Source organism: Perognathus longimembris, chromosome 17 (assembly GCF_023159225.1).
Source record: "Perognathus longimembris pacificus isolate PPM17 chromosome 17, ASM2315922v1, whole genome shotgun sequence".
Taxonomy (NCBI): Eukaryota; Metazoa; Chordata; class Mammalia; order Rodentia; family Heteromyidae; genus Perognathus; species Perognathus longimembris.
The window spans coordinates 34,512,656-34,540,289 of record NC_063177.1 but is presented as its reverse complement, the minus strand read 5'-3'; the positions used below and the strand labels follow the sequence as shown (position 1 = coordinate 34,540,289).

The window sequence follows — 27,634 nt, the reverse complement described above, 5'->3', positions numbered from 1 at the left end:
AAAAGAAAATATCTTTAGAAATAGTTGACGGCAAGGGCTGGGAATATGGCCTAGTGGCAAGAGTGCTTGCCTCATATACATGAAGCCCTGGGTTCGATTCCTCAGCACCACATATATAGAAAAAGCCAGGCGGGGCGCTGTGGCTCAAGTGGCAGAGTGCTAGCCTTGAGCACAAAAGAAGCCAGGGACAGTGCTCAGGCCCTCAGTTCCAAGCCCCAGCACTGGCAAAAAAGAAATAGTTGAAGACAAAACCAAACATTCAGCCATGACTCCATTCTCACAAATCAGAATCATGTGTTACTTCCACTGAATGGTTTGGGTAAAAGAAGCCACAAAGAGTAAACTTGGGAAAGATGATTTTTAACATATCCCACATGTTGTCAAAGAATTCTCCCCTAGGTGAAGAAAATTTACTAATTTTAAACAAGAGCTGAAAGGAATTTAAAAAGAAAAAGGAAGAAAAAAGGAGGTGAAGGGAAACAAGGTGGGGAGCCGTATGGTTGAGATATTCTATTTACTGTATAGTTAAAACTCACAAAGCTTGTTTTGAGATTTGAGGGGTCTATGGTCCTTACCCTGTACCTTCAACTATGACTATGAAAACCCTTATAAAATCTAAAATAGTAACCAAGTGCCAGTGGCTTATGCGTATAAGCTTAGCTACTCAGGAGGCTGAGGTCTGAGAATCAAAGTGTGACAGCTGGGGCAGACAAATCTGAGTGAGGCATCTACAACTAACCAGTAAAAAGCTGGAAGTGGAAGTGTTGTTCTAGAGGTAGGACAGCTGTGAATAAAGAAGCCCAGCTAGAATGAGGCTCTTGAGCTCAAACCCAATACTGGCACATGCACACACAAACTCTAAATAGTTAATAGAGAAAAGGATTAATGTTACTTAAACATGTCTAGATTGCAAAGAATTTAAAAAGAAAAAAAAGCAGGAATCACTTCAAAAAATGAAAGAGGCTGCACAACTCCAAAGGATCCTCAGGTTTATTAGAAGCCAAATTCAAACGTGATTCTCTTCGGCCATCTATTTAAAAATATTTCTAAGACAAATTGGCTACAAAAGGAGTGGAAGAAATGAACTTTGGAAGAAAAAGGCTAATTTTTAGTTCTAGGTTATACAACGGTAGAGTTCATTAACTTAGAAAATGAAAAGGCTCCAAGAAGTTAGCATTCTATCAGGGCAACCAACATGGTCAGCATTAACTACTACCGTTAGTAGCACAGAACTCAGTTTTCCTTAAAGACACTTTCTAAAAATGAAAGGCACTAAGAACGTCATTCTAACTAGAAAAGAGACATAGGGTATGAATGTAAGGGTTCCTGAAAGGAGACTACCATGTAGTTCAAGCAGAAAAAGAGTTCACTTGGGAAATCCAAACTGCCAACACTCTAGAGTAGGGTGTGGCAGCTCAAACTAATGGTAGAGAGAGATTTATATAGGGAAAGATGAGGAGGTGTGGCCACAGATTATGGGAAATGACCTCAGAGCCTGGGTTCCTTTTGCAGACTCACTGTCAGGTGACTGACAGTTACAGGTGATTGACAGTTACAGGTGTTTAAATGTTTCAGGCAAGTGATTCCTGGAAAGGCTACCTACTGTCCTTCACAAAGAGGAAGGGGGACAGGGGCGAGGAAGGGGGTCAGGGGCGGGGAAGGGGCTGTTTTTCTGGGTGGACCTAACAATATACATTTCACTTCTCCTGAAGATTCTTCTACTTTTTGGGGGTAAGGTGGGCACAGAGCTTAAACTCAGGGCCTTGGCACTGCCCCTGAGTCTTTTTGCTCAAGGCTAGTGCTCTACCACATGAGCCACAGCTTTCACTTCCAGCTTGTTAGTGGCTAATTGAAGGTAAGAATCTCAAGGACTTTCCTGCCTGGCCTAGCTCTAAACTGCAATGCTTAGATCTCAGTCTCATGAGTAACTAGGATTTACAGGCATGAGCCATGCCTGGTTTCTTGTGTTTTAGTCCAATCAATGTGCTTTATCTAGAAATCAACTGCATAAAATAAATGCCTCCTTCTAAATCTATTAACAATGTTAAAGTTCTAAGTAAACTATATGGAACAAAGAACAGACAAGAAATTCTCTTTTTAAGTATTCATTCCAAAATTCATGACTCAAGGAAAAAGTAAAACCACAGAGTTAGACAAAACAGGGAAAAGTTGGACAGGATGTCTAAACAGAATTTCCTGGCTCCTGATGTTTTCTGTCAGAATTTCAAATATTAAAACGTAATAACATCTACTTCACAAAAAAACCTCTGAAAACAAACATAAATAAGCATTTGAGACAAAAATCTCAAACTATAAAGTAAAAATGTTAAGATGGCAGTCATTGTGGTAGGAAGATCTTTTTCTAAAGTTACCCATGAAGAGATAAGCTCTAATACACAAAGGCACAAAGGCAATACACGAAGGCAATCTGTTCAGAACCAAAGTCCTTTTATAAAGTGAAATGAAGCCTAAGCATGGCTTTAACGTATCTCTTTTTATAAACTGCAGTTCTAACTTCCCTGAAGATCTCTTCTTAAGAGAAAAATAATCTTACTCTGAGGTCTCCACATCATTATCAGCCAATGATTAAAAATTTAAATCCAGCCAGGAATGGCAGTACAAGTCTATAATCCCAGCACTCAGGAGGCCGAGGAAGGATATTGTGAGTTTGAACCAGTCTGAGCTACACAGGCCCAGGCTGGCTTGGATAAGACCTATTTCAAAAACTAAGTAAAGCCAGGCACTGTTTCATACTTGTAATCCTAGCTACTCAGGAGGCTGAGATCATGGTTCAAAGCCAGCCCAGGCAATAAACTAACAAAAAGCTGAAAGTGGAGTGTGGCTCAAAAGTTCAGGGGCAACATCTAGGCCCTGAGAATTGGCATGTGCACGTTCGTACGTACACACACACACACACACACACACACACACACACACACTACACATTCACTTTATGTGATGTCAACTTTGCCTACCCCTGTACTGAAACAAAATAGATTATACTCCGGATGTACATTTTTTAGTTATATATTTCCATGTATCTCATTTTGCTTTTTCCTTCATTTTTAATCATATTTAAAATAAAACTACATAAAAACTTACCAAGTCAAGTCCACAGGAAAATGCTAATTTCTCTTGTCTAGCAGGATCTCTCTGTTGGAAATAGAGATGATGAATCAGACTTAACCAGATTCTTTTTTGTTGTAGTTGCTGGCTGTGCGGCTTGAACTCTGAGCCTGGGCACTGTCCCTGAGCTCTTCAGCTCAAGGCTATAGCACTCTACCACTAGAGCCACAGCACCTCTTCTGGTTTTCTGGTGATTAATTGAAGGTAATAAGAGTCTCACAGACTTTCCTGCCCAGAATGGCTTTGAACCATGATCCTCGGATCTCAGCCTCCAGAGTAGTTAGGATTACAGGTGTAAGCCACTGGTGCCAGATTCTTAATCTCATATAAGTCTTACTTTGGCTATTCTTAAAGGGAATATTTCACATACACACATACATTTGCACATACACACAGTGACATGGTTGCAAAGAAATTATTTACTAGACAAAAATACCATCGTATATCTCATCACCAGCTCTGAATGCTCTATTTTTCAGTTACCTAGTTACTCAGGAAGCTGAGATCTGAGGATCATGGTTCAAAGCCAGCCTGGGCAGAAAGTCTATGAGACTCTTACCTCTAATGAACTTCCAAAAAGTTGGAGGTGGAGTTGTGGTTTAAGTGACAGAGCATTAGCCTTGAGCAAAAAAGCTCAGAGACAGCACTCAAGCCCTGAGTTCAAGCCCCAGGACCAAAACACACACGCGCGCGCGCACACACACACACACACACAAACACACACACAATCTAAGCTAGTTCTAATGAACACAACACTTAGTATTTACGAGAGAAGGAATGATTTTTACCAGCTCCTTGACATAATGCTGCAAGAATTACTATGAAGATTGTAAAGTAAGAAAAAGTTCTGTGTAGTTAAATTACACCAACACAAGACATTTAAACAAAGACATATAATCCTACACTGCCATATAATGCTACACTAAGATGACAGAGGGCCCACAAAAGACTGGGTTAATACTGATTACACAAGGGAGAGAGAAAGAGAGGGTCTGCTGAAAACTGCTAAGATGCCTGGACTAAGCAACACAACCACTTTAACTACCACATCCTACAAAATGATTCAAAACCCAAACAAACAGGGATACAAGCAGTCCCAAGGCCTATAAGCTTAACCTGTCAGAAATTTCTGGCACTATTTTCCCTTTTGTGGAACATATCAATGCATAAATCATTGATGACTCTCTAATAATAGATGTAAACACCAACTTTAAGTACATTAGTAGAAATAAATTTCTCTCTATTGGTCTGTGACAGATTTTGGTGGTTACTATCAGAAGTGGAATGAGCCATCATCAAAAACTGTGCTCAACCACTGATGCTCAAACAGAGAAGGTCTGATCAGATACCATAAATCAATGCTTAAAAATCCCATGTAGTTCAATAAAGAGTAGCAATAGTCAGGTCATATTCATTAATGAATATTTGCTGAGCACAAACTGCATAAAGCATTTTAGGGGCAAAGTAGTACCCCTAGAGGGTAGAAAGACTAAATGCACCTAAGGCTTTATCCCTAGGCAGAAGATAACCAGCTCTAAAAAAAAATGCTCTGCATATCTGATATTTAAAGCAGAACTGAATACTTCTTAGTCTTTTCTTCAGTTTAAGTTTTTTTTTAATTTAATTTGCCAGAATTAATATTTTTAGGCCCAATGGAATGGCAAAACATAAAAGAACCTGACAATACTAGTAAGGGCTAGGAGAAACAAGGACACCCTCATGGTGTGGTAGGGCAAATTGGTGCTATCACTTCAGAAAGTCATTTATTTAAAATTTAAAAGCTTTAATTGAAGCATAACAATTGTGAGGCAGAGTAATAAAATTCAATACATGTATACAATGGGCAAAGATCACCAAGGTAACTCAATATTTATAACTTCTTTGTGCTGGGTCCAAGACAGATTATTAGCAGTGACGATCCAAAAATTCCACTCACAAATATGCAGACTAGAGAAACTCCTATACATGTTTGCCACATGTAAACAAGCATATTCACTGCCAACAACTAAAAATAATCCAAATATCCATCAACATAGAATGATACATAAATTATAGTGTATTTAAATAACAGAATGCTATATTTTGTTATAATAAGCTGAACTTCAATTCTATGTAACAACATGGCTAAAAATCACAAATATACTAAGATCTCAAAGATGACACAGAAGAGTACATATTGTATTATTCCATCTATATGAAGGTCAAAAACAGATCGAACTAAAATATAACTGGTTTGGAATGAAGCCTAAATGTTAAAATCATAAACATAAGTAATTATCAGTGTTAGAATAGTAGAGGTTTCTTCTGAGCAGTGGTTTGAGTTAAAATCTAGATAGGTCACATGGAAACTTCCTCTGGGTACTTGCAATGATATATTTCTAGGCACCTAATTGATGATTGTGAAGGTATGTGCTTGTATAATGAATCTTATACAATTATTCTTTGTCTGCTTTTCTGTTTTCATGAAAAAAAATTAAATAAATGTCATCATTTAAAATGTTATATTAACAAGGGGCTGGGAATATGGCCTAGTGGCAAGAGTGCTTGCCTCATATATATGAAGCCCTGGGTTCGATTCCTCAGCACCACATATACAGAAAACAGCCAGAAGTAACACTGTGGCTCAAGTGGCAGAGTGCTAGCCTTGAGCAAAAAGAAGCCAGGGACAGTGCTCAGACCCTAAGTCCAAGCCCCAGGAATGGCAAAAAAAAAAAAAAAAAGTTATATTAACAAGTAAGAAATCTATTTATTTGTATCAATGTACTAAAGCTGGTGTTTACATGTTCAGGAGAATCTATTTTTAAAGTTACCAATCTCCCACAAAAGGGAAAATAAATTGCCAGAAATTTCTGACTGATTATAGGCCTTGAGACTGCTCTTATCAGAGTATGTCTGAATCATGTTTTAGGATGTGGTAGACAAAGTGGTTGTGTTGCTTAGCCAAGGTAGACTCAACTGTCTTTGGCAGGACTAAACTTGTGCTTTTCTGTCTGGACAACTCTCCCTGGTCTCTTAGAAATTCACAGGGCACAATTCCTTACCAATGTCCAGTCTTTCTGAACATTTTCATTAAAATGTTCAAAATACGCATGGTTAATACTATCTAATTCCAGTACCTCAGGGTGAATAAAATGTCTGCACAGAATATCACTTTGGTTTCTTTTTCAAAGATAATTCAGGCTGAAAACTCTTAATAATGCAGGGCTACCCAGGAATTGATACAAATAGACACAATGTCCTAGCTTGCTTCCTTTCTTAGAATTCCAATGCAATACTTTCAAGGAAATGTTGGACATGTTTAGACTACTCACCAGGAACCATTAGCTAACAATCACATTATATAAGACATTAAAGCTTCTAAAAAAGCAAAGCCAGGACACCAATAATTTTTTGGCTTTCCTCGTTTAATTTTGGTCTTGACGGAATTTCCATTCCATCTCCATCCACTCACAATAAAAGCTATGGTCTATACAATGGATGAAAAGGTCTTGCATAACCTGTACTTCCCCTTCCTCATCTCCAGATCCCCCAGGCTGTATTCCAGCTACATAGCCCTTTGTTCTGGTTCCGGTGTCAGGCCTCTACTCTTGCTGTGTTCTGTCTGGACATTCCTCCTAGTCTCCTAGAGACTGTTGGGACACACTCCTCACCCTTGTTGAGTCTTTAACTGTCACCACCTCCATGAAGCTTTCCCTGACACCCTCAAGGTAATACTCATCTCTTCAGCTATAATGCTGTTCCCATCTGATTGTTTTTCTATATGTACTAGATGTTGCCCCCTACCATACTGTAGTTTTTACTTATCTGTTCTAACTGGAAAATAAATTCCACAAAGGTTGATTTGTGTGCTTCGCTGTTACACCCAGATAGTATCAGGCACATAGAAGGACAGAAACAACCTATTTGAATAAACTTTTTCTTTTAGATTTCCATCCTTGAAAGATTAGAAAATAACTCTATACATTCAAAAAACAAAATGCGGGGCTGGGAATATGGCCTAGTGGCAAGAGTGCTTGCCTCATATACATGAAGCCCTGGGTTTGATTCCCCAGCACCACATATATAGAAAATGGCCAGAAGTGGCGCTGTGGTTCAAGTGGCAGAGTGCTAGCCTTGAGCAAAAAGAAGCCAGGGACAGTGCTCAGGCTCTGAGGACTGGCAAATAAATAAATAAGTAAATAAATTTTTAAAAAGCTGCTAGCCTGCTAGCACTTGTAAGGCTAAAGAAGGATTACAAGTTCCAAGGTAGCCTGGACTACATAACACACACACACACACACACACACACACACACACACACACTTTATGCCTCTCCGTAAATCAAGTTCACTAACAAGTTTACTAACAAATTTCAAGTTTATGCTCTTATAGTTAAAACTTGTAAAAAGCATACAAATAGGTTGGGAATATGGCCTAGTGCCTCGCAAGCACTCTATTCCTCTATCCTTTAGCACTACAGTTATAGAGAAAGCGCTGTGGCTCAAATGGTTGAGCGCTAGCCTTGAGCAAAAAGAAACCAGGGACAGTGCTCAGGCCCTGAGTCCAAGCCCCAGGACTGGCAAAAAAAAAAAAAAAAAAGAAGTATACAAACTGTATTTTCTCCTAACAAATATACAGTATGTTTTTGTTTTTTGTGCTGGTCCAGGGGCTTGATCTCAGGGCTTGAGCACTGGACTGTCCTTGAGCTTTATTGCTCAAGGCTAGCACTCTACCACTTAAGCCTCACCTCCACTTCTGGCTTTTTGGTAGTTAAAAGGTAAGTGTCTCACAGACTTTCCTGCTCTGGCTGGCTTTGAACCATGATCCTCAGATCTCAGCATTCTGAATAGCTAGTGCAGTATGTTTTTGTTTTACCAGGCCTGGGCCTTGGATTCAAGGCCTGAGCACTGTCCTTGGCTTCCTTTCTGCTCAAGGTTAGCACTCTGCCACTTGAGCCACAGCGCCACTTCTGGCCATTTTCTATATATGCGGTGCAGTGGAATCGAACCTAGGGCTTCATCTATCCGAGGCAAGCACTCTTGCCAGTAGGCCATATTCCCAGCCCACAGTATGGTTTTTTGGTTTTTGGTTTTTGCCAGTCCTTAGCTTGGACTCAGGGCCTGAGCACTGTACCTGGCTTCTTTTTGCTCAAGGCTAGCACTTGAGCCACAGCACCACTTCTGGCCGTTTTCTATATATGTGGTGCTGGGGAATCGAACCCAGGTTTTCATGTATGGGAGGCAAGCATTCTTGCCACTAGGCCATATTCCCAGCCCCCCGCAGTATGGTTTTAATAACAATGATTTGATGGCAAAAAGAGACAAGAACTCATGTTTTGATGCAGTATACACTAGTTAAACTATTAGGGGATTACTTGATAACATGTAACACGCAACACTAAGATTGAGTGCTTCCTTTATACTTCTTGTTTTTTAAAAAAAAAATTTATTTTTTGCCAGTCCTGGGGCTTGGACTCAGGGCCTGAGCACTGTCCCTGGATTCCTTTTTTCTCAAAGCTAGCAATCTACCACTTGAGCCACAGCGCCAGTTCTGGCTTTTTCTGTTTGTGTGGTGCTAAGGAATTGAATCCAGGACTTCATGCATGCAAGGCGAGTGCTCTACCACTAAGTCATATTCCCAGCCCCTATACTTCTTGTTTTTAAGCTTTTTGTTGTTGTTTTTAAAATAAGCATGTCATACATTTTTTGTTTGTTTGTTTTTTGGCCAGTCCTGGGGCTTGGACTCAGGGCCTGAGCACTGTCCCTGGCTTCTTTTTGCTCAAGGCTAGCACTCTGCCACTTGAGCCACAGCACCACTTCTGGCCATTTTCTGTATATGTGGTGCTGGGGAATCGAACCCAGGGCCTCATGTATATGAGGCAGGCACTCTTGCCACTAGGCCATATCCCCAGCCCTACATTTTTGTTTACTGAAGTTTGAACTCAGGGCTTAGCATTTGTTTGGTCGATGCTCTACCATCTGAACCACATCTCTAGCCTGGCATTTTGCTGTTATTTTAGAAGGAGTTTTAAAGACTTTTCTGCCTGGCCAACTCTGAACCAGGATACTCTGGATTTCAGCTTCCTGTGTAGCTAGGATTACAGGCTGGAGCAAAGGGGGCACCAGTGACATATTTTACTTTTATAGTAGGAAAACTTCAGATCAGAGTACCCTGCATGCATATGGACATGTCAAAATGAGTCCCCTTGTCAAATTGATTCTAATACAAATGGAAAAATCTAATGTAAATTAGTTTTAATAATTTTTGCAATTTTAATACAAACATACTAGAATGGAAAGAATGATGCAAACAAAGTATAATTTCAAGAAGAAAGTTTTTTTTTTACATTATATTTCAACTCCCACAGAAGCAATACTGGCTTCTGTTATGTATCCAGATCAAATATGGCAAGGGGATGGTTATGGTTAGAAGATATTAATTTTTACTTAAAAATAAAGTTTTACAGCAATTTCCAGAGTAGAAAAAAAAACAAAACTCTCTAGCATTAAGTGTTCCAAGTAGGAACATCATCTCCTAATGAAAGACTTTTAAAACAGGCATATAAAACAGGGGGTTGATATGACAAAGAGCAGATGACCATACCCATTCAAACTAATTGTGTTGGTATACAGAAAATAATTCACTAAGGAAAACTATCTACTTGGTGACATGACAGATACGTCTTAGCACATACACAGCACTTGTGCCTTTTTTTCCTTTTCTTTTCAAGACAGTAGCTCGCTATGTAGCTCAGGCTGACCTCCATCTCAGGATCCTCCTGCCTCAGCCTCCCTAGGGCAGGGATTCGGCTACACTTATACTCATTTTTGATGAGTATTTCATCATGTTCAAATCAGAGGAAACCTAGATACAAGGGCACTTCCAAAGGTACTTTCCAACCCTATAATACTTAAAACCCAAACCATATCCTAAGATGAGAAAAAAGCCTTAGAGAAAATACATAAGCATCTGAAATTCTAGTTATATTTGTTATACTAGTTTCCATTTTAAGGTCTCACTGCCTGTTTAAAAAAATACTCAGCTCAAAAAATTCCTCTAAAGTTCTTAAAGATAGTCCCTATATTCAGGAGACAGGTGGCTGCCCCAACTAGTTGTCAAGAAAGGAAGTTCTATTCAAACACTTGCATCAGGCAAAGTATGTTATTAGAGCAGAGTAACAGTTTTCATTTGTAACACTTCAGGGTTCCAAGTGCTGGAAACTGAATAGCATCCAGTTTTAAAGGGGGGGGGAGACATATAGAAGATAAAATTTTTAAATAAAATAACCTTGTGAATAAAGCACAGTAAGTTAGAGGCTTTGGAGAAAAAAATTACAAATGAAAACCACTGATCATTACAAGAAGGTCCTTGAACAAAATATATATGCGTAATTCAAATCTACTATCAATATAAAATGTGTTCTTAAAATGTTTCTTGGCTATGAGTGCTTTTAGGAAACTGCTCAATAGCTATAATCATGCTGAATTTCTGAATAACACAATGATGATGAGATCATTGCAAGAAGTTGTTAAACAGTATTCTAAAAGTTAGCTGGTCATGGGTGGCTCACACCTACAATCTGAGCTACTCAGGAGACAGAGATCTGACAATTACAGTTCAAAGCCAGCCCAGGGAAGGAAAGTCCATGAGTCTTTTATGTACAATTAACCACCAAAAAGCCAGAAGTGGAGCTGTGGCTCAAGTGGCAGAGTGATAGACTGGAGCAAAAAAGCTCAGAGACAGCATCCAGGCCCTGGGACCAGTCAAAAAAAAAAAAAAATAGAGTAAAAGATGAGTGGCTACTGAAACTTATGAAAGCAGCTTATTAGATGTAAGACAAAAATATAAAGTATTAAAATGTAAAGCTGTCACATCTAGGAGATCTTTTTAGAAGCCATAAGGAAAGAAAATTTCAGAGGTTCGCATTCTAGCTCCAAATTATGCAGTTTCCTCATACCTCTTCTTCCCTTAGCAACTGTAAACAGTAAAAGTGTTGGAAAAATAAAGTTCAGATGAGATAGTTAGGGGGAAAAGGGTCAGAAGGGGAAAAACTGGGAAGAATTAGGAAGGGGGTAACACTGTTCAAAAAGAAATGTACTCAAGGGCTGGGGATATGGCCTAGTGGCAAGAGTGCTTGCCTCGTATACATGAGGCCCTGGGTTCGATTCCCCAGCACCACATATACAGAAAATGGCCAGAAGTGGCGCTGTGGCTCAAGTGGCAGAGTGCTAGCCTTGAGCAAGAAGAAGCCAGGGACAGTGCTCAGGCCCTGAGTCCAAGCCCCAGGACTGGCCAAAAAAAAAAAAAAAGAAATGTACTCAATACCTGACTTAGGTAACTCTAACCTCTCTACATGTCACCTTTACAATGATTATTTTTAATGATAGCTAGGACAAAACTAAAGTGGATTGTGAGTATGAGGCCAACCTAGGCTAACTATGCCTCTAAGCACATAGTAATTAAGTATGCATTCATGTAAGCAAGCAAACAAATAACTGACATTTGAGACTATTTTCTTTCCTAAAATAAATTGAAATTTTTCCTCCTCTATCAAGTATTTTCTTCCCTCTTCCTTTACTCTTTCCATCCCCAAACTGTCTTTTTGTTGTATTTCTTGTACGTTTGTTTTTAATATTATTATTCCTATTATTTTTCTGATGAATTGTTGCTTTCAACTGTCTTCAAGCCTTTGGCACATTTGCCTTTTTCATTTCTTAAAGAAAAATACACTCCCAAATAAACCAAATAAAATCCTACTCCACAGCCTAAAGAAAAAATAAGGGGAAAAATTAAAAAGTAAAAAATATATCCTAGGGCTGGGAATGTGGTCTGGTGGTAGAGTGCTTGCCTAGCATATATGAAGCCCTGGGTTCGATTTTTTGGCAACACATACAGAAAAAGCTAGAAGTGGTGCTGTGGCTCAAGTGTTTAGAGTGCTAGCCTTGAGTACAAAGAGGCTCAGGACCAGCGCCCAAGCCCTGAGTTCAAGCCCCATGACCAGCCAAAAAAAAAAAAAGAAGAAAGAAAGAAATATACCCCCATGTTACTGCCATTCATTTTAGCACTATGGCTAGAAAGAAATTTTAATTATCAAATAAGGGAGCAAAATTTACTAGTACTTTTTTTCCAGAGCAATTAAACTTATTCAGGGTCATCTGTTTCGCATATACCTTTGGTAAAGAATTATAAGGAGGGCTGGGGATATGGCCTAGTGGCAAGAATGCTTACCTCCTATACATGAAGCCCTGGGTTCAATTCCCCAGCACCACATATATAGAAAATGGCCAGAAGTGGCGCTGTGGCTCAAGTGGCAGAGTGCTAGCCTTGAGCAAAAACAAGCCAGGGACAGCACTCAGGCCCTGAGTCCAAGCCCAAGACTGGCCAAAAAAAAAAAAAAAAAGAAAAGAAAAGAATTATAAGGACACAATATGTTTGTACAGCTAAGTAGTATAGTCTAGTGAAAACTATAACCAACCTTAAAGTTCAATGGACATACAACCTGTTTTGTACCTAGATGTTTTCAGCTGTACATAGCCCCTCAAATGTGTAACTGTATTCAATCTTAGTTGGGAGTTTTAACAGCTCTGTGAGGCATGCAGAGCACATATTTTACAAATAAGGAAGCAGAAATTCAACTTTTTTGTTGTTGTTGTTGTTGGCCGGTCCTGGAGCTTGAACTCAGGGCCTAAGCACTGTCCCTGGCTTCTGTTTGCTCAAGGCTAGCACTCTACCACTTGAGCCACAGCACCACTTCTGGCTTTTTCTGTATATGTGGTGCTGAGGAATTGAACCTGAGGCTTCATGCATACTAGGCAAGCACTTTACCACTAAGCCACATCCCACCCCAACTCAGAGCTTCTTATTTGTCCTGGTCATGTGTGTCTTAAAGAGTTTGAGTAAGACTGCGTGCCTTTTGTTTTGTTTTGTTATTTTGGGTGCTGGTCCTGAGGCTTGAATTTAGGGCCTAGGCACTGTCCCTAATCTTTACCACTCAAGGCTGGAGCTCTACCACTTGACCCACACCTCTACTTCTGGCTTTTTGTTGGTGAACTAGAGAGTCTCAGGGACTTTCCTGCCCAGGCTGGCTTTGAAACTGAATCCTCAGGTCTTAGCCTCCTGAGTAAATGGAATTACAGGTGTGAACCACTAGCACCAGCTAGACTGCAAGTCTTTTAACTACTAATTGAATATTTAACTTTCTAAATTCTCTTCTTCTTCCTCCTTCTCTTCCCACCCTACCACCACCACACCCAGCCCTTGGGCCTCAAACTTGCTCAGTTTTGCTTATTGGACGAGTATTCTACCACATGAGCTCCACCTCCAGCATGGCTCTTCCTGGTTATTTTGGAGATGGAATCTCTCAGACTTTACTGCCCAAGCTGGCCTCGACTGTCTATATGAAATAGAATGTTTACTATTCTGTCACAGTAATTTTCTAGTTTGAATTACTAGAAAGAAAAACACTATCTTTCAACCCAGGGATCCCTACCTCTTCTTTGCAACAAACAGAGTTAAGAAGCTCAATTTTCATAACTAACATGATTAAAATACTAACCATCAGCTCCTCAACCCAGATGCTCAAGCCCCAAATCCCATCTTTGCATATTCTATAACTATATGAAGAGATTATCAATGATCCTGCTTCTCAACAGATTCCTCATTGTCCATTGCTTTCTTTTTTTTTTCTTTTGGCCCAAGACCAGAATTTGAACTTTCTATTTGACACTTGCTTTTGCTCACTGGCTTTCATTCTACACCTGAGCTACACCTCCAACCCCCTCACTGACTATTTCTACTGCTAGTTTTCTTACCTCAACCTTACAGGCTCCACACTAATTTCTCAGCTTCTTCTGTAATCCAACCTGTTCTCTACCCAGCAGGCACAATAAACTATTATTATTATTATTATTATTATTATTATTATTATTATTTTGTTGGTCATGGGCCTAGGTGTTGTCCCGGAGCTCTTTAGCTCAAGGCTGAGCACTAACTCTACCACTTGAGCCACAGCCCTACTTCCAGTTTTCTGGTGGTTCACTGGAAATAAGTCTCATGGACTTTCCTGCCCAGACTGGCTTTGAACTGCCATCCTCAGATCTAAGCCTCCCAAGTAGCTAGGATTACAGGTGTGAGCCACTGGAGCCAGCTCACAATAAGCTTTTAAACATGTCAATTACTTTTCTGCTTAGCCATACTTAAACCTTTTTATCTGACCCTGTAGGGTTCTTACATAGGAGTTAGCTCCTTAGCCTAAATTCATATTACGTACTCCTCTCTCTCTCATGTCACTTATATGACTCCAAACGTACTGGCATTCTATCTATGAATAGTTCGAGCTTGTTTCCTCAAGGCTTGAGTTCTCTTCCTTCAGCCTGGAACCTTCTGGATCTTCAAATTTCTAACTGCTTGTTAATTAGGCCTCAGCTCAAGTCATCTCTTTAAACAAAGTTATTTTTCTCTGATCACAATCAAAAGCAGCAGCCCCACTCTTATCCCCTTCCTTTAATAGATTTATTTTATGTGACTTAATCCACTCCACAGTCTATAGACTGAAGACCAATTTCCAGTCTTATCTAGTGTGACTGTTCAAATTAGTGAACTGTTGCTGGACACTGGTGGCTCATCTTAGCTACTTAGGAGGCTGAGATAGGAGAATCAAGGTTGTAAGCCAGCCCAGGCAGACTCTTATGTCCAATTCACCAGAAAAAGAAAGGAATTGTAAGGTTCACCAGAAAAGTTTACTGGGGGGAGAACCAACACAAGATGAAGGTGCATGGAGACAGAGGGGAAGGAAGAGAAAAAGAAAGAAAGAAAAGAGAAAAAAGAGGGAGGCCTCATGTTGAGCCAGATTATATAAGGAAAGGCAAGAGGCAGGACCATAGCAGATATGGAAGTGATCTCAGAGCCTGGCAAACCTCTCACTGTGGGAGGAAGAGGTGACTAGGGCATTCAGGAAATGACCTCAGCAGATGAGAACTGTCCAGTAGAGTCTGGGGTCCTTTGCTGACTCACAGTCAGATGATTACTAGCTTCAGTCAGGTAAAGAAGGGGGGAGGGGCTCTTGTCTCAGGCAGACCTAACAGGAAGGAAGGAAGGAAGGAAGGAAGGAAGGAAGGAAGGAAGGAAGGAAGGAAGGAAGGAAGGAAGGAGGAAGGAGCTGGAAATTAAGAGTATGGCACAAGTAGTAGAGTGCCAGCCTGTGTGAAAAAATGAGGAACAGTATTTCCAGACCCTGAGGTTCAAGCTCCAGTACTGGCACACACATATACACAAAAATGTCAACTATCAAGCCACCCACTCAAGCTCAACCTACAAATAAATATACAAAGTGATTCCTCCCGAAAGATATGGAGTTACAAATATAAAATTACAAATTGATTTGTTCTTGACCCCTATAAACTCTTCTCCTTTTAAATTCAAACAAACCTTTATTGAAACAGCAGAGACATAGCCTGTCTCTTACACTCCAGTTGTGAAAAGAGCTTCTTTATTTCCTGACAACTTTATTTCAAAGAAGATTCACTCTATAGGCTAATCAATTATTATCAAATATTTACTGTGCTCATTTTGAATTAGGTCTATGATTCACTTAAATTTTGCAAGAGTAAGTTTTTCTCAAGACAAAGTTTTAATAACTATGTTAATATTAGTAAATTCATGCCTACTGCTTGAGCCCGAGAATGTCCAGTCCCATACTGAACTGCCCATCTCACCATAACCAATCTCTTTGCTTGGTATTAACAAGGAGAAAAATGTTTCTGGCCTTCAAAATGGCCAGGAAGCAACTTAATTTACAGTTAAAAGAACTAAGCTCATATCCTCAATATAAGAAATTTTCTTTGTGGACAACTTCTGACCAATTTTTACAGAAACTCTGAATAACAAGACATTTAGAAATCACAAAGATTATCCTCACACACACACACACACACACACACACACACACACACTTATTCGCTCCTGTATATCAGATGGAACAAAAATATAGTAATTTACTGTTTTCTTTCTTTTTTGCCAGTACTGTGGACTTATGTTCTTGCTTGATTTTCTGCTCAAGGCTGACACTCTACCACTTGAACCACAGATTTACTTTCAGCATTTTTTCCCTGACTAATGGGAGATAACAGTATATAATTACAAAGGTGATAAATTTTCTAATAAAGCACATATAGGATACAGAGTATTGACAGTTGTTTGTTTTGCCAGTCCTAGGGCTTGAACTCAAGGCCTGAGCACTGTCCCTGGCTCCTTTTTTTGGCCAGTCCTGGGGCTTGGGACTCAGGGCCTGAGAATTGTCCCTGGCTTCTTTTTGTTCAAGGCTAGCACTCTACCACTTGAGCCACAGCACTACTTTTGGCTTTTCCTATATATGTGGTGCTGAAGAATCAAACCCAGGGCTTCACGTATGTGAGGCAAGCACTCTACTACTAGGTTATATTCCCAGCCCCATACTTACAGTTTTTATATTAAATAAGTTGATACAATGTCTAACATATAATAGATACTCAGTAAGTAACAAATTAATTCATGGCATCCACTGTGGAAATCACCAGTCATTAACAGCAAGTATTTGCAAAGGGCTATGTAAACACTAGACAACTCTAGAAGACATACTCTAGTATGTCTGGGGAAATGAAGCACACGAGTCCTTAAAAGTAAAATAAATATACACAAGTTCAGATTTTACTTTCCTGTAACTTGCTATTAGGAATATTTATTAAATCAACTGTAGCATGCTATCGAATTCTGGAAGAAAAATAAACAAAACAAGGGTGATATTAGTATGATGGCTAGGCCCTGAGTTCAGACCTCAGTAACACAGACACACACACACACACACACACACACACACACACACACACACACACCTTTTCATCAAATGCTTCTTCTAATTTTATAAGACAAATAAGAAAATAGAATTTATGATAACTCAGAAAATTATTCCCAATACATTTTTCCCTCTCTTCACATAAGTAAACCAAGTATATCCAATATTAAATCAGTTAAGAAAGATATCCCTGCTTTCTTTTATTTTTTGTTTTATTTTTTTTTTGCCAGTCCTGAGGAACTCAGGGCCTGAGCACTGTCCCTAGCTTCTTTTTTGCTCAAGGCTAGCACTCTACAACTTGAGCCACAGAGCCACTTCTGGCTTTTTTTGTTGATGCGGTACTGAGGAATGGAACCCAGGGCTTTATGCATGCAAGGCAACCACTACCACTGAGCCATACTCCCAGCCCCCTTGTGTCTTTTATTATCAGAGATCATTAAAATATAAACCTCATAATCTTTGGTGTAATGGGAAACATTCAGATTCAAGATCAATCTTACATATACCTACAAACAGAACTAAACACAAGCCAGAAATCTTTTCCTTAAAATGAGTGTGGTCTTCTAGCCTTTGCTCTATGTCACTACCGAGCTGAACTGCTGAGCATAAGGTGTACAGCAGATAGTTCTAGGCATCCAACAGAAACCAGTGGAAAAGGTGAATAATTCAGATAGAAACTCAATTAAGACCTGGCATTCTAAGATATGAACTATATCCTAACTCTTATCACCAAAAAGCCCTTACCTGCAAGCATATGACTTCGGTAGACCCTTTAAGTCTGGTTGCAAGTTGAAGAAAAATTAAGTCTTCTAAGTGATGGCAAATTCTCACTAATAGTGCTCAATATCCCATTTATGGGACTAAATTCTACAGATTAGTAAATCAAGTTTTTAGGCTGAGTTTTCAAATTAAAAACTCCAAACTAAAGAAAAACAAATATTTCAATCATAAATGAGGCAGGCCTCAAATGGATCAAGAACAAAAAAGTGAACAACTACTTGAAACTATCAAAACATCAAATTCAAAGACATACACTTAAAGCCATGAATTTGTACATACTTTCAATAATAAACTAAAGAAATGTTTGCATGGGTTACTATGTAGAATGCCATTCTATGACATAAGAGAAAGAACAGGCCTTGGAGCTCCAGTAGCGCAATCGGAACAGGCCTTTATTGGTACAGACAATCTGGCAAGCGAATCATTTTCTGGTTAATTCCTAAGTGCCAGAAAGGCTTATCCAATCAGATCATGTAACGCAAATAACTTCCTAAGTAAGATGTTTAATTTGGGGGGAGTAGCAGGAAGTGCTGTGGATTGAACCCTTGGGCCTTGTGCATGCTAGGCAAGTGTTCTACCTCTGAACTACATTCCTAACCTCAAAAGTAACCTCTAAAATTGATGTCCAATATTTTTGAGGCTTTCATTTTGTTTATAGTTAACTCTATCACTTCTATAGACATGTCTATAAACTTTGACTTTCGAAACTATTTAGCTAAAGTATCTTTATATTGTGTGTTTGCAATAACGATATTAATGTTATTCTCACTGCTCTGAAGTAAAAACTATGGCCTTTATTTTAATTCTTTTTTTTTTTTTTTTTTTTTTTTGGCCAGTCCTGGGCCTTGGACTCAGGGCCTGAGCACTGTCCCTGGCTTCCTTTTGCTCAAGGCTAACACTCTGCCACTTGAGCCACAGCGCCACTTCTGGCTGTTTTCCATATAGGTGGTACTGAGGAATTGAACCCAGGGCTTCATGTATATGAGGCAAGCTCTCTTGCTACTAGGCCATATTCCCAGCCCTATTTTAATTCTTGTCATAGCTGAAGAAGGTAAAAAGCTATTTAAAAAGAAATTGTTACAATTTTTATATACACTAAAATTACTTTTTGGATGTACCATTCTGTGAATTTTAACAAAGACTTATCGTCACGTCACCACTACCACAATCAAGACACAAAAGAGTTTTGGAAAAAATTTTAAGACAATCGTAACTGTTGAAGTATTTGGTTCAGAAAACAAATGTTTTTACCAGGCCAGACAGACAAAACAGGATCTAAAATTTAGGCAAGATTTTACTGAAAACTCCTCCACTTTTAGTCCTGCCTTCCAGCCAATCCAAGCCACTCTATAATCTCCCTCACTTCAACTTCACTGATATATATGCTTGCCTATCTTTTCAGTACTGCAAACCAGCTTCCTGCTATTAAACATCTCTGTAGCTATCCTGTAGGCATCTCAAACTCAGCAAGTTCAAAAGGAAGCCCAGATTCCTACAAAACATAGATCATCTTCCAGTAACCCTACTATTTATCCAAATATTCCAACTGGAAACTTATGAAGTCAAGCCAAGAATGGAATGTCTGCAATCTCAGCATTTAGATGGCTAGGCAGAAATATTATCAGATTGAGACTAACCAGAGTTATGTAACAAGACTCTACTATTAGAAAAACAAAAAACTGGGCGTTGGTGGCTCAAACCTTAATCCTAGCTACTAAGAAGGCTTAGATCTGAGGATCAAAGTTCGAAGTCAGCCTGGACAGGAAAGTCCATGAGACTCTTATCTCCAATTTACTACCAAAAAGCCAGAAATGGAGTTATAGCTCAAGTAGTAGAGCACCAGCCTGAAGCACAAAAGCTCAGGGACAGCACTCAGTCCCTGAGTTCAAGTCCCAAGACCGACACAAAAAAAAGGGGGGCAGGGGGAAAACCCAAACTGATTTTCACTGGCCTAGTTAATTTAATCACAAACCACTTCACCTCCCACCTCCCAATTTAATCACCACACTTGATCAGTTTTATCTCAGAAATATATTGCAAATGCATTTGCTTCTCTTGATTCAACCAACAACCACCCTTAGTTCAAGACATTAGCTCACTATGGTCTGACTTCAACCAGAATACTGTTCTTTTGCTGTGGTACCTTTAGATATAATGGTTCCTATACACAGAATACCTCTCCCTCCTCTTTGCAAATACCTAATCTCCTCAAATAGAACAAATGCTTCCTTACTCTCAATGTATAGATATCTGGCTGCTGTAATTATTTTTCTTTCCCATTTGACTAAGAGTCCCTGGAGGCGCTTTCTAGGCCATATTAACCTTAGTAAGATTGGTATCCAGGCAGTGCCTGGCAAATTGCAGGTACTTAATAAATCCTTGGAAAAATACATAAATTTATCATGACCTGGATAAATGGCCTCAAGTTCTTTATTTCCCTTTCCTAACATTTCATGATTACCAGTGACCTTTGGATTGGTGCTCATAGTATATTTGTTAGCAGTGTGGCCTCAGGCAAGTTACATAAAAATCATTCATGGTCTCAGACTCCTCATTTGTAAAATACAGATAGTATTTTCCTCATTAGGGTATTATAGAAGGCTTAGACCAATGCCTGACATAGGGTAAGTGCTTAGTAAACACTAGATTTTTAAATTTTATTCATTCATTCATTCATTTATGCCTTGACTGCTGAGAGTATTTTAGGTTATGGCAAAGACTACCTCAAAGTACATTAATGAAACAGCATTCTGTTTATCTGTTTGCTCTCTAAGTAAAATTACTGACTTTTTCCTAAGCCAATGAACTCTGATGACAATGAGTAAACTGAATTTATCAATAAAATGAGTAATGGAACCTGAAAAAATTTGCAATGCTAGGGACTGAAACGAGGGCCTTACATATGTTAGGCAAGCACTCCACCACGGAGTTACATCCCTGACCCTCAAGGCCGAATCTTAAAGACTCTATCAGCATCTTGAGAGAGCCTATCCAATGAGCTTAGTTGACACCTATGACATATTACCTTGGTTCTCTCTAAAATTTGGTACTTTAATAAAAGTTAGGGAATTGTGCTAAACAGAAGATACTTAAAGTATATCCCTTATTGGCTTTCAATGTTATTTAAAAGGAAGTCCTTGATTTAAGAAAGTACAAGTCAGGGAGCTGGGAATGTGGCTTAGTGGTAGAGTTCTTGCCTAGCATGCATGAAGCCCTGGGTTCGATTCCTCAGCACCACGTACAGGAGGAAAAAGCCAGAAGTGGTGCTGGGGCTCAAGTGGTAGAGTGCTAGCCTTGAGCAAAAAGAAGCCAGGGACAGTGCTCGGGCCCTGAGTTCAAGCTCCAGGACTGGCAAAAAAAAAAAAAAAAGAAAAAAGAAAGTACTAGTCAGTTCTCAATTCTCCACACAAAGAATTCAAAATAATAAAAACAAAATCCTTACACTTTATCTTCAAAGGTATTATTTTTCCTCAAGACTTACACCCAAAAGTATCTCTTGGCAGAACTAGTAACAATTATTAACGGAACCTGGATATAAGATTAAAGACAACATGGAGCCTGATGTGGTGCATACCTGTACACCTAGAACTGGCAAGTTCAAGGCCCAAATCCAGTACATCATTGAGTTTGAGTTCAATCTGGGCTTTATAGCAAGACTCTATCTCCAAACAAACAAGTACATAAAGAAATCATGGGAGTGATGTCAAAATAAAATAGGAAGCCAGTATGAGGTAAATTCTGATAGATTATTTATATAAGGATAATTACTATTTATTATGTAGTAATTCCTCTTTCCTTCACAGTATTCTCTTTCAGCTCAATCTCAGTCATAAAATGCTTTCAAATAAGAATCCCTAAATGTCATTTATAAATAAAAGAGGAAAACCAACCAAATTTCTGCAGGTGAATCAATCTAATATTGTAGGGCATCTATGTGGAGAATCATCCAGTTGAGGATTTTGCTCCCACAGATATGTGTGTGTATTGTGCCTAAGGAGCTAGAAACGGGGACCCACCTGATAGAAGGTTAACTTATTCATAAAGATGAGGTATTCTTCAAAGGTTATGTAATCATCTTAGTGTCAGAAAAGGACCTCAGAGATCACCTTGTCTAAACCTTTTTATATTATACAAGAAGCAAATCCATAAAAGTTGCTGCATATATTTCAAACTATACAGTAAATTGCAAGTTGTCTGGGGGAAATTTATTAATTAGATAATTTGTATGTATATATGTATATTTGTATGTATATATACATTTCAGTATTTTTTGTAAAAAGTGACATTAATGAATTGTTTGCTTAAAATCAGTACACAGTGGGGCCAGGAGTTTGGCCTAGTGGTAGAGTGCTTGCCTAGCATGCACAAAGCTCTGGGTTTGAGTCCTCAGTACCACATACACAGAAAAAGCAGGAAGTGGCGCTGTGGCTCAAGTGGTGGAGTGCTAGTCTTTAGCAAAAAGAGCTCAAGGACAGTGTCCAGGCCCTGAGTTCAAACCCCAGGACTGGCCAAAAAAAAAAAATAGTACATATCTGCTTTACAGTTCCTTACAACTTAAAAAGTAGTCCTCGGGCTGGGAATATGGCCTAGTGGCAAGAGTACTTGCCTCCCCTACATGAAGCCCTGGGTTCAATTCCCCAGCACCACATATATAGAAAATGGCCAGAAGTGGCACTGTGGCTCAAGTGGCAGAGTGCTAGCCTTGGGCAAAAAGAAGCCAGAGACAGTGCTCAGGCCTTGAGTCCAAGCCCCAGGACTGGCAAAAAAAAAAAAAAAAAAAAAGTAGTCCTCAGAGATGCAACTCAACTCTAATATACTCTCTCACTACATCACAATATAAATGCCTCTCTCCAATTAGCCTGTATGTCAGCTCATTCATATAGCCATATGCCTTTTTCAATTTATTCACAGAACTTGGAAAGCCAGAAATGTTTTCCTATCTCTTATCTGAATACTGCCTTACCAGATCCAGGTAAAGTACTACCTTCAGAGTAAACCTTCAGTTCACTCTGAATTCCTACCATACTTACTGTTACCTTCTTGGTATTTAATATTACTTAGGCTTTATAAACTACAAATTAACATAGGCTACTCAGAATTCTTTCTTCATCCATAAACTCTATTTTGATAGAGCTAAAGAAATCTAGGAAACAAGTACTTTAAAAATAACTTATCACATGCAAAGAAAAAACTTGTTATAAGAATATAGTTGGTTTTATCTTTTCAACTATAAAACATTTAAGGAATAACAGAGGAAAAATATCACACTACACTTTTTTTTTGGTAGTGCAGGGATTTTGAACTCAGGGCCTAGTATTTGCCTAATATTTGCTAGGCAAGGCATTCTCTACACTTGCCTAATTTTGCTTGCTGGTTATTTTATCAGACCAACACACTCCCAATCTTGAATTACAGAAATATACCAATACATATAGCCCATGTTATATACTCTTTAACACAATAATTTCACTTCAGAAACCAATCTTAAGGAGCTAGGTACCAATGGCTCATGTCTGTAATCTTACATACTCAGGAGGCTGAGATCTGAAGGATCATGGTTTGAAGCCAGTCAGGGAAAAAACAACTGTAAGATTCTATCTCCAAAATAACTAGCAAAAAGCAGGGCTGGAGATATGCTCAAGTGGTCTAATGTCAGCCAAGTAAATACAAGCAAGAAAGTGTTCATATCTATGATCCTAGTTACACAAGAGGCTCAGGAGGCTCAGTTATAAGGATCATGGTGTAAAGTCAGTTCAAGCAAACAAATCCATAAGATTCTTAACTCCAATTAATTAGCAAAAAGCGAGAAGTAGTGTCATGACCAGTGGTAAAATGCCAAAGGTGAGTAAAAAAGCCCAGTAAAATCAGAGTCAGAGGCCCTGAGTTCAAGCCCTAGTACTACTACCAGGGAGGAAGGGAAAGGGAAAAGGATGAAAGAGAGAGAGCGAGAGAGCGAGAGCGAGAGAGAGAGAGAGCGAGAGAGAGAGAGAGAGAGAGAGAGAGAGAGAGAGAGAGAGAGAGAGAAACCAAGATCAATCTGTAAATTTATTGTGCCAGACATGGTAGTGGTACACACCCCAGTAATCTCAGAACTGGAGAGGTAAAGGCAGAAGAATCACAAGTTCAAATTCAGCTTTGTCTACATAGAGAGTTACTGCCTCAAACCACAAAACCAGTATTGGAACTAGGGAAGAGAAAGGGAATACCAAAATTGAGAGACAAAGGATAAAAAGATAAACCAATGCAACAGCATTGTGTGCGCATGCACACATGCTGTATTCTAGGCACCTCCATTTCCAGCCTTTTGCTGGTTAATTGGAGAGAAGAATCTTGTAGATTTGTCTGCCTGGGGTGGCTTCAAACCCTGATCCTCAGATCTCAGCCTCCTGATCAGCTAGGATTGTAGGACCTGGTTTACAGTATGGATTATTAAATTATATGCAACTAAGAATGTGTGTGTAGTATATGTAGTACTCCTATTCATTATAAGTGACATAGCAGGGCTGGGAATGTGGCTTAGTGATAGTGCCTGCCTAGCATGCAAGAAGCTCTGGTTTGATTCCTCACAACCACATAAATAGAAAAAGCCAGAAGGGGCTCTGTGAGAAGTGGTAGAGTGCTAGCCTTGAGCATAGGGAGGCTCAGGGACAGTGCCCAGGCCCTGAGTTCAAGCCCCAGAACTGGCAAAAAGTGGGGAGGGGCTGGAAATGTAGCCTAATGGTAGAGTGCTTGTCTAGCATGCATGAATCCCTAGGTTTGATTCCTCAGCACCACATATACAGAAAAGGCTGGGAGTGGCACTGTGGCTCAAGTGGCAGAGTGCTAGCCTTGAGCAAAAAGAAGCCAAGGATAGTTCTCAGGCCCTGAGTTTAAGCCCCAGGACTGACAAAAAAAAAAGGAGGTGTAAGTGCTAAGACAAATACAACCTGAGAAAGGAATATGAATGATTTGGTTGGAATATGTACAATAGTCAGGGAAGGCCTTGAAATCACTATGAAGGAAATGCTTAAGTATGTCTACAGAAGGTGGGAAAAAAAAAAAAAGAGAACTAGCATTCCAGATAGAGGCAACAGTAAAGGCAAAAGCCTTTGTAGTATGTTTCTCTCTGGCAAGTTCAATGATCCAGCAAGGAGACTACTATGGCTGGAGTTAATTGAGTGAGGGAGAAAATAATAGAAATGAAACCAGAGAAGCTAGTAGAAGTCCAGACCCTGCAGAACAGATCCTTTAGAGTGGCTAGTGAAGTCCAGATCATGCAGCTATTTGTTAGAATCACCTGGGGAGCTTTTAAAACTCCTGATGCCTGAGCTGTACCCATACCATCTAAGTAAGAATCTCTGCAGGTGGGACTAGCGGACAAGATGGAAAGAAGTGAGTGTGTCTGAGAAGTATTTTAAAGAAAGAATCCATTTAATTATAGATTGAGTGTGGGGGTTGAGGAAGAGGAAAGTGTCAAGAATGATTCCCAGGTTTCTGGCTCAAACAACTGGATGGGTAAAGATGTCAATTACTGAGATGGGGGTGAGAAATAAAGGGGAGTGGGAGAAGTAGGTGTGGGTTTTGAGAGAAAGATCAGAAATCAGGAGTTCAATTTTAGATATGCTAAATTTGAGATATGAATGAAGCTAAGTATAAATATGTTAAGTAGGCAGAAATATGAGCTGAATGCCCAGTGAAACCAGAGCTTTCAGTAATTAATTTGTATAACATCTTTACTGATGGTCTTTAATGTATCTAAGTAATATAGGATTAGTTTGATAGAGGAAGAATTGGAGGTATGGAAACTAGTTCACCTTTGAACCAGAAATGGTGCTGGCATAAACTAGAAGAGTACCAATGGAACTAGAACAGAAAGAATAGGTTGGATATTTGAGGACCCTATTTTATACAACTAACTAAAGCAAAAAGGGCTCAAGTGGCAGAGCACCTGCCTAGGAAATGCAAGGCCATGAGTTCAAACCCCCAGTTCCACCAATACAAAAAGGAAGAAAAACTCTGTCATGATGATATAAGCCTATAATCCCAGAATTTAGAAGACAGAGAAAGGAGTGTCTCAAGTTCAAGGCTGGCCTAGGTTACACAATGAGCTGTCTCAAAAAGGAAAACACTTATAATGACTCCCTATGCCTTACTACATTAAACCCAACCTGCTTTACAATGGTAGAGAAAGTTCCATGTTCTAAGCGAATACTTTCCAGTCTTATCTCCGATGAACCTCATGCATCCTTTGCTTAAGTCATGCTGCACTTCATGATTTCAGGAACATACCCTGGTATGAATGTCACTTCCCTACCTCTGTATTTTTGTTCATGACATATCTTTTGCCTGAATTGCCTTCCCTCTCCTATCCGCTAATCAAAATTCCAACCGTCAATATACCCACAGCTCAAATGTACGCTTCACAAAGTCAGCACTCTCAACTGCAGCCAATTAAATGAGCTCTCCTTCTGAACAGCAAATATATAATACTGGTTTAGCCCATTCATTTTACAACATACTCCTACCTGACCTTCTTCAATGCCTTGTACTTATAGTCAATTAACTTGCCATTATCTTCTCTTCTACAAAACACATTTAAGTTAAGAGTATCCTAAATTCCAAACACTTGAAAGAATATCTGGCTGAAAATCTGAACACCTTAAATCATGGTGTTTAAAAACATTAATTCCTAGTGATACATTTCTGCTCAGTTAGAAATTTGAAACTTTGGGGCTGGGGATATGGCCTAGTGGCAAGAGTGCTTGCCTCGCATACATGAAGCCCTGGGTTCAATTCCCCAGCACCACATATACAGAAAACGGCCAGAGGGCTGGTGATATGGCCTAGTGGCAAGAGTGCTTGCCTCGTATACATGAGGCCCTGGGTTCGAATCCCCAGCACCACATATACAGAAAATGGCCAGAAGTGGCGCTGTGGCTCAGGTGGCAGAGTGCTAGCCTTGAGCAAGAAGAAGCCAGGGACAGTGCTCAGGCCCTGAGTCCAAGCCCCAGGACTGGCCAAAACAAAAAAACAAAAAAACAAAAAAACAAAAACAAAAAAAACCCAGAAAACGGCCAGAGGTGGCGCTGTGGCTCAAGTGGCAGAGTGCTAGCCTTGAGCAAAAAGAAGCCAAGGACAAAAAAAAAAAAAATATGAAACTTTATCGTCTTTAAAAATATCCCATTTTTTACATCATTTTAAGTTAAAATTCACTAGGAATATAGTAAAATTACACCATGAAACACTTGTACCCCAAGTACAAGGTCTTCATTGTCCTAAGATTAGAGTTCTCAGAAGATCTGTGAAATCAAAACCTACTTTCATAATAATACTAAGAAGTTGTTTGCCTTTATTATTGCATTGACATTTGCTCTAACTGTACAAAACAATGCATAAATTAAGGTAAGGCTTCAAGCTATATTAAAAGTCATTCTGACTTTGGCCACCATACATAGGTGATAGGAAAAAAAAAGTCACTGCACTAAGGATGTTCTTGATAAAGCAATGAAGTTTTTATAATACCTGAACCTGTGCATATAGGACTTCTGAATATTCTATATGGTGAAACAGAGCTATGCATAAAGCACTTGGCAGATTGTGACTGGGCTGTAAGCTCAACAAGCTACTTTTCTCATGGAATATGACTTTTTCCTGGGGGAAAAAAAACTAACCTAGTTATTCATACATGAATATTTAGCAGATATTTTCTTGAAAATGGAGTCTGCCACATTAAGGAAAACAACTGACAGTATTTGTTGCCAATGATAAAACTCTGAGCTTTTAATGAAAAAAAATATATAATTCTAGAAACCCTCTAGCTGCCTGATAACTTCTCAATACTGACAGAGTTTTCTTGTGAAATATTAACTAGTGTGGATTTTTTAAAAAATATTGCATCAGAAGATGTTTAAACATTTGGAAGTGATGCTTAACTCACTGACT

At 39.2% G+C, this 27,634-nt stretch overlaps 1 protein-coding gene across 1 annotated transcript in view; it reads right to left on the bottom strand.

Moving 5' to 3' along the window:
* The window catches only part of LOC125366565 (speckle type BTB/POZ protein), a 78,585-nt gene that overhangs the window by 37,324 nt on the left and 13,627 nt on the right, over positions 1-27,634 (bottom strand). Inside the window, exon 2 of the mRNA XM_048367359.1 lies at positions 3,103-3,153. The gene's annotated coding sequence lies outside the window, so the exon portion shown is untranslated. The remainder of the gene's footprint in view (positions 1-3,102; positions 3,154-27,634) is intronic.